The following is a 4,720-nucleotide window of genomic DNA, read 5'->3' on the forward strand; positions in this document are numbered from 1 at the left end:
GTCCCCCTCCAAGGTGGAAAGCCTTGCAAGGAAATTAATTCCTAAATGAGAAGTTTCTGCAGAAAATTCTCCCATGTGACTGGCAGAGCTATCTAGGAAATATGTCCTCAAATGCATGATAGAAGTCAAGGAACTCACCAAAAATGTGAATATTTTTCAGAGAGCTATCCAGAACATGCAGCCAATTATCATTAGATCCTCTGGTGTTCATTGTAATAAAATTAATCTTCATAAATTCATTAATTATTAATATTTCATTCAAATGCAATTCCATGGAAATTGCATTGTGATTTAGCAATTAATTTACATACCAAGATTGAGAAGCATTCACTTGTTCCTCCAAGGGACAACTTCTCCCTTGCATCACAGTAAGCTGAGAAGATATGATTGTCTGAAATATGCCAGAGAAAGAAAAGAAAATATCTAAGCAACACATGCTGAAGCAGGGAGAGATTTTTCTAGGCTCATGTCATATAAAAAGCAGAAAATTTTTAGCATTTCATAATGAGGAGAAGCATACACACACTTCCAATGTTCAATATAGCTCCTGACATAAGCAGTCAGTGGAATTTTAAGTTCCTGATTTCTGTTCATCATTCTAGTGAGCTCTTAAACAAGGGTGTTTGTATAGAAATTCTGAAATAGCATTGTAGGCCAAAGGACCAAGCCTTCCACCCTTCTGATCTCTGGGAGTGGACACATGTAGAGGGAGCCTGGTGAGTGCTCAGGGAGTTGTCCCCTCCTTGGACCAGAGCTCACAGGGCTGAATGTAGGATGAACTTTCTCACTGAGTCAGCAGATGAGGGTACATGAGGCCCTTTTAAGTTTTATATACAAGCTTCAGCAGTACATGTACTAAGACTGGAATGACACAGAACAGATTAGCATGGCCCCTACACAAGGAGGACACACAAATTTTAGAAGTGTTCCCTACGTTTTAAGGGAAAAATTTATTTTTATTTTCTTCTCCAAACCCCTATCATTTATAAATGCTGTAGAATTCCTATTAATTTTCAATAATGAAAGGAGTTCTACAAATAGACTAATTATTGAGAAGCTTTGGTTTGTGAAAATGTGTGCACATCCTCAAAAGTGCTAAGGTTTAGATGGTTCACCACCTCTGAGGGAAATGCATGACCTCAGAACTCTGATGGGGACCCTCCAAAGGCCAACTCTGTCCAGGAATTGCCACTGCACCTATGCACAAAGGACTGGCATGCTGCATCCCTCAGTCAAGAAGAGGAAGAAGAAAAAAAAAGTTTTCAAATAAAACTTGGAATCATCCCCAAACTGAGGATGTTTACATGGATCATCTTGATCACATGAGAAACAAATGTTCCTTTTGATCTGAGCAAGCCCATTTATTAAAGCATTGTAGAAAAGAATAAACACCTGTCCACATCAACCACAATTTATATTTCAAAGGGGAAACAAACCAGGCTTCTCTTTCTGGGTTAGGAAGACTTGTGATGTGCTGACCAGGAGTCAGTACCTGTTGGTGGTTTGCATGGGTCCCCAGAACTGCCCTTTTACACACTCAAGGGGCCTGTCACAACAGGGACCACTGCTTTCAGCATGGTGTCACTATCCAGGCTCAGCAGCAACTCAGTATCTACAGATCTACAGATGTGAACTGTGAATAATCCACCTTTCAATCAATGCTCTCACAGGCCAACTTCAAAGAACAAAGATGTAGGACTATAGCTAATAACTCTCCTGAAAGTCACTGAATTCAGGAGCATATTTACAATGAGAAATAAAAAGAAACAAAACTATCCTGACACACACTTACCAAAAGAGTAATGCAAGTGTGGTTAGCTTGGAATCTGGCCCTGGGAGATAAGGTGTGGTCGGTCAATGCAGAGACTGGCCATGGAGTTGTAGGTGTGGTCAGCCTGGAGACTGGACCTAGGGTTGAGGGGTTGCTGAGGAACATAGCCAGCTTTGCTTCTAGGGCACAGGAAGCTCACTGCTGTCTGTTTGGAAGATGATTAGAACCTGCCCAGTTGCCCATGCCAGGCACTGTTGTATGCTCACCAGGACATGCAGACACTACTCCACTGGGGTTCACAGTGGCCACCCTGATAAGTGCCACTGTGGCCTGCTTGATTCACCTTCCACCAAGAAATACACCGAAAGTCAACCGCCACATATTGGCCATCACACACCGTGGCTACTGCATGAATCCACTTGGAGAGCTTCTGGTTTCCCCTGTGTTACTCCCTTGTTTCTGAATATTTTTAAAAAATAATAATTGGCCTAAAGAATGCTCATGGTACACTGCAAGCTTTAAGGGGTTGGATGCAGTCCACAGAGCCTGGAGTCTGGGTTTTGCAGGACCTGGGTGACCTGCCCCAACATACTGCATGTTCTGAAAGATATTTCCACACTAGAGGCTGCACAAGTGGCCTCTAAGCTCATTGCTCCTGGACACATCAGTTACACTGTTCCCACATTAGAGAAAAAAGCAGGTCTTAGAGCATAAGCAATTTAGGAGTTTTATTACTAAGTGCAGATCTTTAGTTACAAACTCTATTTGAGTTCAAAATTCTTACATGGTTGCAGCAGAGCCTATGTATCCCAGCAACCCTCTGTCGGGTGGAGATCTGCACAGGCTTGCTCTGGTCTTCTTGTAGGATGTCCAGAGGTTAGTAAGAGCAAACATTTTCTTCCTGTCACTGGGTTCTAGTTTTCTTCCCTGGTTTCCTGGGGTTAGACCACAAGGAGAGAAGGAGTAGCAGCTGTGTTCATCCTCCCTGAACATGCCAGGCCAACCTGTGCCTGGATGTTAACCTATAGGAGCACTTGCCCACAAACCCAAGGTGAATTTTCCTCAATAATATGATAAAAAATAAATCATTACAAAAGGTAAATAAGTGTATATATGTGAAAAATACTTCTGAGCCCAAACTACCAGGTTACTAGTCTATATAACACTTTTGTATTTTTTAAATTAAATGTGACATTTTCCAAAGAAAATGGTTCTGTGACTAGAAAGCAATCTAAAATTTCAGAATAACACTTTTAGTTCTTCAGATGAAGAGTTATTTTGTTGTTTCATAGCTTTTTACAAAAGGACGAAAGATTTACTTTGTTTTTGATCTGTGGTCATGTGACTGTATTGTGTCTGGGTCCCGGGTGAAGCAGAACATCATGGTGCAAAGCAATCAGCTCCAGGGGGCCAGGAAGCACAGAGAGCTAACTTCTGTTGCAAAGCTCTTTCCTAATCAATAGAATGTGAACTCATCACTGGATGAATCCTGCCAGGTCAGCCCTCACCAGCCTGTCACCTCCCAGAGGCCAACCTCTATGCTGACCATGAAACTGGTGTTTGGCTGCCAGGACACTAACTGTTTTAGTATCTTTATGTTAGCTGTGTTGGGCTTCCCAAGTTTAAAAAACTCAATAATTTCTCACAGTATGTGGTATACACCCAAAAGTTTATAGTAAAACTAGGATTATATAAAGAGGTATTGATATGATGTGTGTGTGATCATGGCCAGACAACTGCTGTCCATGGAGCATTGCGATGTATTTATTAAGGTAAGTGAGCAAGTCCAGGACTGGGAAGGTGGCATGTTGGCAGGAGCTCCTCCTCATCTTCCCTGCTCTCTGCCCATGGCCTCATTTTCTTTGTGAGGCTTGGCTATGGCCCGTCATGGGCAAGAGGCCCAGTCTGGGGTCAGGACTGAGTCTGGCTCCATGTACTCTATTTACACATGGGATCAAAAGAAGGCTCTTCCTTTTTTGATTTTAGTGTTCCTTGCTTTTTAAAGAACTGGGAAGTGAAGAAAGAGATGTAAATGCACACAATCCAGTCATTGGGGCCCCAGTCCCCACTGTGCCAGACTCCCAAGGTAGCAGCAACCCAATCCCACTGGGAATCTCCCAATTGCTGTGAAATCTTCCTGTGCTTACTGTTTCCAAAGCATCAAGGTGTCTGGGAAGCTGTGATATGAAGGTTCACCAGTGCTCAGTGGTCTCCCCAGAGAACGCCCCCCCCCCTTGTCACACCTTCCTATGTGTTTGGCTTCAGCTGTCCACAGGCCATAACTGCTGCCCCACTTTCTGCTCATTCCTTCAGAAACCATTTGCTCAGAGACCATTAATCATCAAACATACAATGATACAAAAGATAGGAGTTGGTTTAACCACAAGCTTGTAATTTAGCTGAGTAGGAAGATGTCTTAGGTATAGGAAAAACAAAACTCCTTCTTAGTGGAAAAGTAGGAGCTTGCAGGAAGGAAGTGGAAAGGTAATTGACTGCACATGTCCAGGGAAAAGCCTAGAAAGGACACACATGTGTGGGTAAGCCCAGCTTTTTGCCCATTCCTGCCCTGCCCCTTTACCTGGCCTACACCCCTGCCTCCCTTTATTTAGCCCTGCCATGCTTCTCCAGGCTCCTCTCCACGTAGGTGTCAAGTATCTCTAGATACACCAAATAATTTATTGTCCTCAAAGAGAGGAAACACCATAAAAAACACATTCTGCGAGGCACATCTTTGCCCAGGAAGCCCATGTGTTAGCCCTGCAGCTTTGAGTGCTAATAAGGAATGGTTGCTCTCCCAAAGACCTGGCCAGTCCACCTAGATGCAAAGGGAGATGTCAAACAGACTCGCCATGTTGCTAATAGTGCACAGTCCTTGCCATGGCTCTAGAAATGTGCCTTGCTCTTGCAGAGTATAAATCAGGTTTCTAATGGATTTTTAATGGGAGGATT

The 4,720-nt window shown here is 43.2% G+C and overlaps 1 pseudogene; it reads left to right on the forward strand.

The window, feature by feature from the left end:
* Nucleotides 1-824: 824 nt before the first annotated feature.
* LOC144256316 (U6 spliceosomal RNA) lies at nucleotides 825-938 on the forward strand (annotated as a pseudogene).
* The last annotated feature ends 3,782 nt before the right edge of the window (nucleotides 939-4,720 follow it).

This window comes from Urocitellus parryii, chromosome 7, assembly GCF_045843805.1.
Source record: "Urocitellus parryii isolate mUroPar1 chromosome 7, mUroPar1.hap1, whole genome shotgun sequence".
NCBI lineage: Eukaryota > Metazoa > Chordata > Mammalia > Rodentia > Sciuridae > Urocitellus > Urocitellus parryii.